Source organism: Bufo gargarizans, chromosome 4, assembly GCF_014858855.1.
Source record: "Bufo gargarizans isolate SCDJY-AF-19 chromosome 4, ASM1485885v1, whole genome shotgun sequence".
In the NCBI taxonomy this organism is placed as follows: domain Eukaryota; kingdom Metazoa; phylum Chordata; class Amphibia; order Anura; family Bufonidae; genus Bufo; species Bufo gargarizans.
In genome coordinates this window covers 58,644,006-58,656,934 of record NC_058083.1, presented here as the reverse complement: position 1 = coordinate 58,656,934, position 12,929 = coordinate 58,644,006, and the positions used below count along the sequence as shown (strand labels likewise).

The following is a 12,929-nucleotide window of genomic DNA, read 5'->3' as shown; positions in this document are numbered from 1 at the left end:
AGACACCGCAGCCAGCATGCAGCCCCTAGCAACCTGCAGCCAGTACGCTAGGGAGCCTGCAGCCAGCCTACACAGACACCACAGTCAAAGTGAACCACACTGTGACACTGGTATCACATGTGAAACACGTAATACTACATTCATTATTCTATTAGGAATGACACAAATTCATTATCCCCTCCGCATATAACCCTCAGTGTCGATACCTGAGAATGTGCTTCACATCCCTATGGCTCCTGTATAGTTAGTGATTCATATCTGGTCTTGTCTTGTAGATTCCATATTGGAAGCCTAGAACCTGGGAGAAGATGGAGACATCACCATGAGATGTCAGAGGTCTTATTGCAGAGGCGCTGGGCTACTTGAATGTTTTTTTTTAACCATCTCAATGACAAATCATAAGTCTGTGCTGGATTTCTGCACAATGCTGTTGGTAATGATAGTAGTGATCCTGATGGAAGTAGTGGTGCTGATGGGGTCATAGTGATGGTGATATTGCTGTTGATGTTCGTTTATCACAATGCTGCTCCTTGCACTGATCACTTCCCTGTAGCTGGCAGGTGGACATTAGGGCTCTATTGGGGTGTAGGTTTCTGGTTCTGGCACTGGATTCTATATTACGGGTTGGTTCTTTCCCACAGTCAGTGACTGGGTCACTGTTAATGCCCTGAATGTCAGTGTGATAGGTACATAAGCAATGATGTACGGAGGTCCAGAGGGATATGGTGAGAAATAGGTACTCTAGATACCACCAGCGTAGCTAAAAACCAAGATGTGAACAAAGCCTAAATGTTAGGCAACAACTCTTGTAAATATGAATTTATTTTTAGGACTTTTTTGATCAGATTGAAACAAAATGTTATTTAAATTTGAAAAATTATTTAGATTTACCATTTATCGCACACAGGAATTCTAAAAAAACACGACAACTTATAAAAATCACATTAAAGTAACTGGGGTGACTACAAATGAGACAAAATTATGTGTGGCAAAAAGGGGTTAATTAATTTTTCAAGTCTCTGTAGTTGTATTAGGATTTTAAATCTTCTGAAGTATAAAATCCTGAGTGGAAAAAGTGCGTAAAGAATGTTATTTCGATGGATTTAAAAAAAATGTATTAACATTGTGAATTACTCGCTTTATTTTTTTGTACAGTTTGATGAAAATAAGACCAAACTATTGTTGTTGTGATGCCGGATTAATAAATGTTACTATAGAAATATCTACAGTGGGATGCGAAAGTTTGGGCAACCTTGTTAATCATCATGGTTTTCCTGTATAAATCGTTGGTTGTTACGATAAAAAATATGAGTTAAATATATCATATAGGAGACGCACACAGTGATATTTGAGAAGTGAAATGAAGTTTATTGGATTTACAGAAAGTGTGCTATAATTGTTTAAACCAATTTAGGCAGGTGCATACATTTGGGCACCATAAAAAAGAAATTAAATCAATATTTAGTAGATCCTCCATTTGCAGAATTTACAGACTCTAATCGCTTCCTGTAGGTTCCAATGAGAGTCTGGATTCTGGTTGAAGGTATTTTGGACCATTCCGCTTTACAAAACATCTTTAGTTCATTCAGGTTTGATGGCTTCCGAGCATGGACAGCTCTCTTTAAGTCACACCACTGATTTTCAATTATATTCAGGTCTGGGGACTGAGATGGCTATTCCAGAACGTTGCACTTGTTCCTCTGCATAAATGCCTTAGTGGATTTTGAGCAGTGTTTAGGGTCGTTGTCTTGTTGAAAGATCCAGCCCCGGCGCAGCTTCAGCTTAGTCACTGATTCCTGGACATTGGTCTCCAAAATCTGCTGATACTGAGTGGAATCCATGTGTCCCTCAACTTTGACAAGATTCCCAGTCCCTGCACTGGCCCCACAGCCCCACAGCATGATGGAACCAGCACCACATTTTACTGTAGGTAGCAGGTGTTTTTCTTGGAATGCTGTGTTCTTTTTCCTCCATGCATAACGCCCCTTGTTATGGCCAAATAACTCAATTTTAGTTTCATCAGTCCACAGCACCTTATTCCAAAATGAAGCTGGCTAGTCCAAATATGCTTTAGCCCACCTCAAGCGGCACTTTTTGTGCTGTGGGTGGAGAAAAGGCTTCCTCTGCATCCCTCTAGCATACAGCATCTCCTTGTGTAAAGTGCGCCGAATGGTTGAACGATGCACAGTGACTCCATCTGCAGCAAGATGATGTTATATGTCTTCGGTGCTGGTCTGTGGGTTGACTCTGACTGTTCTCACCATTTGTCGCTTCTGTCTATCCAAGATTTTTCTTGGTCTGTCACTTCGAGCCTTACCTTGAGCTGAGCCTGTGGTCTTCCATTTCCTCAATATGTTCCTAACTGTGGAAACAGACGGCGGAAATCTCTGAGACAGCTTTCTGTATCCTTCCCCTAAACCATGACGGTGAACAATCTTTGTCTTCAGGTCATTTGAGAGTTGTTTTGAGACCCCCATGTCGCTTCTCTTCAGAGAAAATTAAAAGAGGAGGGAAACTTACAATTGACCCCCTTAAATACTCTTTCTCATAATTGGATTCACCTGTGTATGTAGGTCAGGAGTCACTGAGCTTACCAAGCCAATTTGAGTTCCAATAATTAGTTCTAAAGGTTTTGGAATCAATAAAATGACAACAGTGCCCAAATGTATGCACCTGCCTAATTGTGTTTAAACAATTATAGCACTTTCTGTAAATCCAATAAACTTCATGTCACTTCTCAAATATCACTGTGTGTGTCTCCTATATGATAGATTTAACTGACATTTTTTATCGTAACAACCAACGATTTATACGGGAAAATCATGACGATTAACAAGGTTGCCCAAACTTTCGCATCCCACTGTATTTGTTTTACTTAATAAAAATATTTTTATTTGCATTTCAGATATTAACTTTCATTTAAAGACACTTTCCCCACCAGGAGCAACTGCAATGAGTTACTCTAGCTCCACTCCCACAATCTTACAAACGTTTTACTTAGGCTGCAAACTGAGCTTAAATCACACCTTGATACAATCCGAAAGCCCCCCCCCCCCCCAATACACGCTACCACCATATACTGAGTAGCTGGGGACGATCGGTAACCCAACACCGATACTCTGCTTTTCAGCAACTATAGATGATTTAGACATTAATATAGGAAAGGTTGGGAGATGGAAGGATAGGTACTATTTAAAGGATCTTCCTTCCACAGGTTAGTACCAACTACTGATTAGATGAAATGCCCCCATAAAAATCTTCACACATTATATTGTTGTAAAGTACGCCAACCAAGAGGTGGTATAAAGAAGAAACAATTGTCTAAGCTTCTGCAAGATGGGCTAAATAGATCACCTCACTAATCTGGTGCACCTTCTGCCTGTCTGGTCTAGTTTTAAGCTGTCTAAATTTAAAGGGTCTTTCCCACCGACAACAGTTATCACCTACGCACTGGATATATGATGTAACGGATCTCCTGACACCCCGACTGGGTACCTCCATTGATGGATGCTCCTAGTGCTTCCTGAGGGCTCGAAGCACTCCGCACGACACCATAACCACCACAGGAACAAGGAACAGGAACAGCTCTTACAAGAGCTAGCGGTTATAGCCAGGGGAGTATACAGCGTATAGCAGTCACCACACACATGAGACAAGGGTCTATGTTGTAGGTAAAACAGGAACTCTTTATTGACCACACAAGCATTGACTTTTATACACATTTTCCACCAAGGTTACCACCCCAGTGGACCTGGTTGGGAACTGAGGACATAACATAGCATCCAATAATTTACAGTTTAAACACAAAACGATACATTCAACAAACACAATGGCATTGCCTGTGACGCAATCAACAAACACAATGGCATTGCCTGTGATGCAATCAACAAACACAATGGCATGGTCTGTGACATATTTAACAAACACAATGTACTCTCCCTGTGATATATTTAACAAACACAATGGACCAGGGGCGTAGCTAAAGGCTCATGGGCCCTAGTGCAAGAGTTCAGCTTGGGCCCCCCCTTCCTTCAGTGCTTTGTGGCCAGGGGCAGTGAAGCACAAACCTTTGTGCCGTCAAAGGCAAAAAACTGAAACGGCACCCCCCATGCCAAAATTTTTTACCTAACCCCTTCCCTCCAGCCAGAGGTGTAACTTGACCAGCATGCACTTTCTATAATGCTGGTGTCTTCTTATGCAGCACAAGGGTCTTTGGGCCCCCTCAGGCTCCTGGGCCCGGTAGCGACTGCCACCTCTGCACCCCCTATAGCTACGCCCCTGCAATGGACTTAATTACTCACAGGCATAAAATACACATTTTTCCCAACCACAGAAAACACCACATATCCCCATAAGAGTTACATCCCCTGATAGCCTTGATCTGGGTGAACAACCCATCCAAAAATCACCCAGATTGGTTCAGGAATTTCCTGGAAGTCCTATTGATGCCCGGCCGTGCACATGGTCACATGCCCCAAATAGTATGAGTAAAAAGTCCAAGGGGCAGAAACAGAGCCTTTGAAATCCAATATGCCCAAATAGTGTCCCAGGTGCCATACTCACAGGGCAAGAGGCCGGCAAGCAGGCCTCTCTAACTCCCAGTGACAAAGGTGCTTTTGCCACACATGAGATGTCTGATCACTAGGGAGTCCCACTGCCAGGAACCCCACTAATCGCAAGAATGAGGGTCCATGATTCCTCTGTGTGAATGGAGCCACACATAAGTGACCACCACTTCATTCACTTCTGTGGAATTGATAGAGATAGCCAAGTGCTGTACTTAGCAGTCCCATAGAAATGTGTTGCAGTGGTCACCTTCTCCTCGACCTGAAATGGCTGACAACAGAGAGCTATAGTTTATGTGTAACTGTAAATGGAGAGAAGATAGGGTGGGTTGTTTCCTGAAGATGTTCTGTAGTAATGACTCCCTATGGGTGCGGCTTCTGACAGCAGCTGTATAACAGGACGTTCCAGTGTATGTGCTCATCCTTAAATACTCTTCTGTAGCTTTCAGCTTTTAAAACTGCTGTGAATAGGTAGAAATGTTCTACAGGACCAGGAATGTAGCTAGAAGGCATGGGGCCTGGTTGTCAGGGGGTACAACCAAGTCCCAGGAATATAGCTAGAAGTTGAAGGCAGCAAACTGAATCTTTGCCTCAGGTGATGGAAAGCCTGGCTATGACTCTTACCAGGACACCCTGTTCTTTGCCGTTTCCTTTACCATGGAGCTCAGGGGATGCTGGGGATACACAATCTGTATCTTTTCTGTATTTCTTCTAGTTGCTGGTAATTTCTGCAGTAGCTTGAGGCTATAGAAGTTTGGAAGAGGCAGTGACCTGCAATATGAGATTATTATGATAGAATAAGAGCTGGTCAACAAATGTCTCCAGTGGGTCTAGTCAGCAACTGAGGTGTACACCAAAGTGACAGAACCCTGAGGAGAAGTGGAGCCTAAGACACTGCCATGTGTAGCTGTTGAGAGGGAGTGAGGTGGGTCCTGTATCTAGAAGCCCTCAGAGGGCGCTATGGTAGAGGATAGCCTTCCTTTAGACTCACAGCGACACAAAATGTCCAGGCAAGAGTTGTCAGCCATATTGGCCACAACCTGACCTCCGGGAAGATTTGTGATGAGGCGCACATTCCTCCAGGTCCAGACACGAGACTATTTGTCTGCAACTGTTCATCCTTTCCAGCGTAAGACAACCCATCAAGAGTACTGTAACACTTAAAGCGACAGTAACCACTAAGATTTATGTGCCTCTGCATGAGAAAAAAGAAATATTCTTCTTTTGTACCAAAAAACACCTGAAACTTTTCAGGGAGACGTATTGGATGAGCTAGCTTCAGACATCTTCTGCTGGAATAGCCACTAAATAAGAAACTTGAGTTTCCCCATGTCCCTTCTGACTTGTAGAGTCCTCTATCCACCCTACCGGTTCTTGGAGATGCTGTGCCGTCGGACAACTGTTGTAGCCATATATACAGGTCTATGGTCATAAAGGAAAGCTGAGGCACTCATTGAATAAACCAGATTTCTTCTTTTACTAGAAGCCCGATCAGAGGATGAGTACAGTTCTCCGCATCCTGTGACCATGATTTTAGTAAAAGAAGAAGTTTGATTTATGTATTGAGTCTCAAGACTTTCATTTCCTATATCTTGTTTCAATTACGGCTTGAAGGGGTTCTCTGGGTGTAGAATATCAATGGCTATTCCCAGGATAGGTCATCAATTTCTGATCGGTGGAGATCCGACTCCCGGCACCCCCGTTAATCAGCTGTTTGAAGAGGCCTCAGCACAGTAGTGCATACCAAACAGCGCACTGCACTGTATACTGGCCGTGCTTGGTACTGCAACCCAGCCCCATTCACTTGACTTAGCTGCACCTAGGGCGTATGACTGATTGCATCACTAGCCTAGGAAGAGGTGACTGCTCTCAAGGGTGCACCTCCAATAAGGCTAGGTGAGGCAATCACCTCAGGCAGCATCAGTGTCACGGATGTAGTAGGGGAGAACACCAAAAGACAATCAAGAAGGAAGGGGAAAGACACTAGGCCTCACCGCTAGGGAAGGAAAAGGGTCACCACCTATAAAACACTGCTCCTGGCCCTAACTACTATCCGTATGGGCACCTCTCGATAGTAGAGATACCCATACACAGGAACCTAGAAAACTCTGGTGACGCTCAGATGCCCTAAAGATAATGACAGGGCCGAGACCACCCGTTCCTTCTCTGGAGAAGAAACTAGCGTCTCACTGAGGCCTAGTAAACAACCAGGGGGAAGGGATACAAAACACAACAAGCGGAACACTTAACTTCAGAGGATGATGGATGAACAGGACTTCAACACGAACCACACTCCAGCTCTTCCAAGACCAAATGAAGCTAAAGGCCAAGTGACCACACCCAGTCAGGGAGTTAACCCTTACAGCACCAGACAGAGGGAGGCTACAACTTAAGGGGAAGTGCACACTCAAGCATACCAAACACGTTGCCACGGGCAACCGCAAGTGTGGCAACAGTGTCACAGCATACACCATAGGCCGTGACACTCCCACCCCTCAAAGCCCCCCCAACAAAAAAAAGGAAACTAAACAGAAAACCCAAAAGACAACAGGGCGGGTGGGGGGAAGGGCTGTAGGGGAAAGTAACAGGATCAGCGTCCGTGCAAGCAAGTCTCTAAAAGACTGCTGCCAGCCTCCGGAACCACCTAGAAACCAGGCAGCCAGCCACCATATAGCTCAGAGAGACCGCACTGAACACTGTGTCCACCTCAGACCCAGTTCCCACAAGGTCGCTGCGAGCAAGCATTCCCAACCAGCACACCGCCAGTACACCACAGGAATGCAGCCGCCAGCACACAACACAAGTGACAAAAACACTGAGACATGGACAAGGGGAAGTAAGAAGATTCAGCGTCAGAGTAAGGATGTCTCTCTAAGACTGGAGCAACACACAGGAACCAGGGCACCAACCACCAAACAGCCCAGAGAAACCGCACTGAGCGCTGCGTCCACCTCAGACACGGTTCACACCAGGTCGCTGCCAGCATGCATCCCCAACCAGCATACACCAAAGCCAGTTCAACACGAACCACACTCCAGCTCTTCCAAGACCAAATGAAGCGAAAACCCGAGTGACCACACCCAGTCAGGGAGTTAATCCTTGCAGCACTAGACAGAGGGAGGCTACAACTTAAAGGGGAAGTGCACACACAAGCATACCAAACACGTAACCACCGGCAACAGCATGAGTGGCAACCATGTCCCGGCAATCACCCAGAAGGCCAAGACACAGCCACCGCATGCTCTCACAGCAACACGTTGCCGCGGGCAACCGCAAGTGTGGCAACAGTGTCACAGCGTACACCATAGGCCATGACAATCAGGTAGGGGCAACAGGGGGGCAGCCGAAGGGAGGAGTAAGGTTAAGAAATTGTCATTGGGAAGGGGGGGGGGGGGTGCAATGCTCTGTTTCTCCCCACAGGGGGCGTGTGCTGGAGGAGATTAGCAGTGGGCTGATTTACCAGCTGCTCTATTCCTGTGTGCTAGTGCTTCTGACTAATGGACCTATCAGGACTTGGCGCTCTATTTAAACCCTCATGTTTTGTACCTCGGCTCGTCCTTTCACCACTCTCTGTCTCTCATTTTTGTGCTGCGTTCTATTCTCCTGGTTCTGACCAATTTACCTACAACTCTGTCTTTGTGTTGCTTGTCTCTAGGTGTTTATCTGTCTCTGCATGTTAGTGCAGGGGCTGTCAACCAGTTGCGGTCTTGCTACATAGGGCTTGCACTGCAAGTAGGTAGGGAACGTGGGCTGGGTTCTAGGTCATAGCTGACTGTCCGTGTCTGTCCCTACCTACACACGTTACAAATAACTTTTATTTCTGTAAAGAGCACTTTAAATCTTACACATCCAATTCTAAATCAAAACCAGTAGCAACATTTCCCCAGCTTGTGTTAACCCTTTACAGAAAGTAAAGACAAGGGAACGTCTGTTAAAAAAAATAGTATCTCCATAATTTTTCTTTACAAACTCTTCTTTGAATGACCTAATACTATATTCGAAAAAAATTAATATAGAGCAATTTAGCTAATATAGTGCTATAATCTTATTTGTCTAATTGTTGTAATTGTTTTCTCATCTGAAGTTCAGATTGGAAAAAAAATTGCAACTATAAAAAAAAGATTATAGCACTATATTAGCTAAATTGCTCTATATTCGTTTTTTTCGAATATTCGCTATATTGCTATAACTTTTTTCGAATATTCTAAAACAAGAATATATAGCAATATAGCGAATATTCGAAAAAACAAATATAGAGCAAAATTTGCAAACACTACTACTCCTAAAGTCAAGTATATTGCAGCCTTCTTATTGGCCCACAAGCTAGAAGCAGGGAGGGATCATGTGTACTGATTAAAAAATAATAATAATAAAAAATCTAATAAAAAAAAAAAGGAAAAAAATTTGAATATTCGAAATTACGAATATATATAACTATATTCGAAATATTTGCGAATTTTCGAAGTACCTATATTCGCAATAAAAATTCGAAATTCAAATATTCGTGATCAACACTACATAGCATAGTGGGAGAAACCACAATAAATAGAGAAGGTAAAATGACCACAATAGCCACACCTGGGGATAGAAGGAGTGGCACACGCCAGAGACAACAGATGTCAGATCAAACCACGTGTTGCCAGTCTCACAGATCTCCTGCCACCTGCCGCGGGAATGTCCGTATGTCTCCGTGACAGCGGGATGCAGGTCCTTATTGTTGGGTCTGTTTTTTCTATTACTCTACTATGCTTACAAGTAATTGATTTGCTGTGTATAACTATCTCTTCTACCAAAACACTTATTTATCAGGTTAATGATGTCGGACACTACTGTATCTGTCTATGATAAATGTATTGATTATATATGCTGTATGTAATAATGATACTATATAACATGGACAATCTCGCCCCCTTTGGGCTGTGCTTTACCTGCTAAACTTGGGGAACATCAGGAGATGTGTTATTCCACTTCTGGGTGCAGGAGGAGACCCCCCTGGTTCCGAATGCCGCACCCCAATCCCAATATTGCACATGAACGGCTACACGATCTGCTCTAGGCTCTGCTGCACCTACATGAATGTAGCAGCCACCCTGGAAATAAATGATAGAAAACAAAACAGGAACTCGCCCACATATGGTTTGTCAGGGCTTTCTGCAGCTTTGGAAGGGAACAATCTTGGAAACGTCTTGCAGAGAACACGGGGTTAAATACTGGATAAAATTAATGCTCAGCATTTAGCTTTGCTCCTGTTCATGAGGAAATCAAGTGAATGGGGAACAGTTGCAATACCAGTAATAGCCATGGACAGGAGTGGCGCTGTTTCTGTAAAAATACCTTTTAGATCTATATGTTTCTTTTCCGGACATTTTATGTGTATTTTCTCCTTTTGAGGTTTTCTTTGTTCCCAGCTGAGCCCTCTGATGTAGACAAGCTCCACGTGCCTGGTCATAATCTAGCTCCATACAACCTCTGCTGTAGAGCTGTAAAAGGGCCCCATCACAGGTGTACGGGGCCCTAATGCACCTCTATATGCCGCCGATTTATGAATCTGGTAGTAAAAGTATCACGGCTGTTCCATCTATGGTATAAGGAAGCTTGTGAGATAAAAGGTGAGACATACCAGGGAATACTGGGAGTAGTGATACCAGAGCATGCTGGGCAGAGGTCCAAAGAAGGTAGAAGACTCCCGTGAGACAAACCAAGGGTTCATTTTGGAGGATTTTTAAAGAGGAACTAAAAAAAATAACTGACATTTTATATGTGGAAACGGCAGGAGTTCGGAACGGAAGCTGAGCGAAATCACACAGTCACTTCCTTTACATTTTTGGTGTTTTTTATTAATTAATAAAAAAAATGAAAATGTAAAAATGTACAGTAGAAAACACAAGAGAAGACAAGTGCTAGTGGCTAAGCCTGCCCCGGGGTACACAGCACTTACTGCTACACAGCCCAGACCTCTATGGCAGGGCTAGCTGAATCCCAGCAAGACCCCGCTGTCTACCCCTAACGTCTATCCACAGATACAATGAAAGAACCTCGACTGGAACACACGTCACCGTAGGAAGCAAATCTGTGCAGCGCGACCGGTCACACGGTGTAAGGAGAGCTTCTTTACAGTAAGAGCAGTGAGTATATTTATGAAGAGCGTTTATAGTAAGGGTTGTTACTGGGTAAAACGGACGTGTGAATGGACCCTAAATATTAGATAGAAAATGATTCTTTACAGTAGAGTAAGAGTGATTACCGTGTAACGGACAAGGATTCTTTACAGTAAGAGCAGTGAATATGTTTGTGAACTGGGTTTAGAGTAAGGATAGTAACTGGCTCTAATAAAGAGGAGATAGAAAAGGATTCTTTAAGGTAGAGTAACAGTGATTATTTTATAAAGGAGGAGGATTATTTACAGTAAGTGCAGTGGATACATTTATGAAGAGGTTTCATCGGGACGCTATTCTGTTAGAATCTAGAACCTCTGATAAATTTACGATTGAGGGAAAAAATATAAACTTCTATCCGGATTATTCAGTGGCTACCAATTAACGTAGGAAAAATACATGGATATAAAAAAGGTTGAGAGTAGCTGGTCTGAAGTATAGTCTGCTCTTTCCTGCTAAACTTCGAGTAGTGTATCAGGATAACGTTTTCTTCTTGTGGTCTCCTGAAGAGGCAAATGATTGGGCAGATGTAAAGGGCCTGTGAGATAAAACAGGTTAAAGGCGAGGGGGGATATAGGGAGGAATATGTGTGGTTTAGGGGCCTTCTTGGGGGAGGGGAGGTATGGGGTATTTTAGGGAGAGAGAGGAGGGATAGGGGTGTTTTTTTTTTTTTCTCCCTGAATAATGAGAGTAGTATCACTTAGGCCTCTTTCACACGGGCGTTGCGGGTGATGTGCGGGAAAAGATGCGGGTGTGTTGTGGGAAAATGCGTGATTTTTTCCCCCGTGAGTGCAAAGCGTTTTTATGCGTTTTGCACGCTCGTGAGAAAAATCTGCATGTTTGGTACCCAGACCTGAACCCGGACTTCTTCACAGGACCTGGGAGGAAAAGGACCTTTGGTGATGTCACTGCGCTCATCGCATGGTCCATCACCATCGTGATGGGCCATGTAATAGCCTCGCACTCATCAGATGGTCCATCACCATGGTGATGGACCATGTGATGAGCGCAGTGACATCACCAAAGGTCCTTTACTCCCAGGTCCTCAAAGAAGACGAGCCGGGATGCACAAACAAGTGGATGAGGTGAGTTTAATTTTTTTATTTTATTTTTTTAACCCCTCCATTCTTAATTTACTATGCATTCTGTATTAAGAATGCTATTATTTTCCCTTAAACCATGTCCCATAGAAATGAATGTGCCCGGATTTAATGCGGGTGCAATGGTTTCACCTCACGCATTGCACCCGCCCGTGTCAAAGGGGCCTTAATGTAATGGGGCTAAGAGAGAGATTAATAAGGTTTGCTGTCTTCAACTGGTTGAGTGAATAGTTTAAAGTTGTATATTTTTTTTTTCCCCTCCTCTCTTTTTTTATAAGGGGTTGATTGGGTTTTGGTTTCATAGTAAGGATAGTAAAAGGATTCTTTACAACAGAGTAAGGCCTCATGCACACGACCGTTGTGTGCATCCGTGGCCGTTGTGCCGTTTTCCGTTTTTTTTCGCGGACCCATTGACTTTCAATGGGTCCGTGGAAAAATCGGAAAATGCACCGTTTTGCAGCCGAGGCCGTGATCCGTGTATCCTGTCCGTCAAAAAAATATGACCTGTCCTATTTTTTTGACGGACAACGGTTCACGGACCCATTTAAGTCAATGGGTCCGTGAAAGAACACGGATGCACACAAGATTGGCATCCGTGTCCGTGATCCGTGGCCGTAGGTTACTTTCATACAGACGGATCCGAAGATCCGTCTGCATAAAAGCTTTTTCTGATCTAAGTTTTCACTTCGTGAAAACTCATTTCCGACAGTATATTCTAACACAGAAGCGTTCCCATGGTGATGGGGACGCTTCTAGTTAGAATACACTGCAAACTTTGTACAAGACTGCCCCCTGCTGCCTGGCAGCACCCGATCTCTTACAGGGGGATATGATAGCACAATTAACCCCTTCAGGTGCGGCACCTAAAGGGGTTAATTGTACTATCATATTCCCCTGTAAGAGATCAGGGCTGCCAGGCAGCAGGGGGCAGCCCCCCCCTCCCCAGTTTGAATATCGTTGGTGGCACAGTGTGCGCCCACCATCGCCCCCCCTCCCTCCCTCTATTGTAATAAATCGTTGGTGGCACAGTGTGCCCCCACCATCGCCCCCCTCCCTCCCTCTATTGTATTAAATCGTTGGTGGCACAGTGTGCCAACCACCATCGCCCC

The 12,929-nt window shown here is 44.2% G+C and overlaps 1 protein-coding gene across 1 annotated transcript in view; it reads left to right on the top strand.

Annotated features, from left to right (window-relative positions):
• Positions 1-1,266, top strand: part of LOC122933880 (C-type lectin domain family 2 member A-like) — a 45,517-nt gene extending 44,251 nt beyond the window's left edge. Inside the window, exon 9 of the mRNA XM_044288979.1 lies at positions 276-1,266. The gene's annotated coding sequence lies outside the window, so the exon portion shown is untranslated. The remainder of the gene's footprint in view (positions 1-275) is intronic.
• The last annotated feature ends 11,663 nt before the right edge of the window (positions 1,267-12,929 follow it).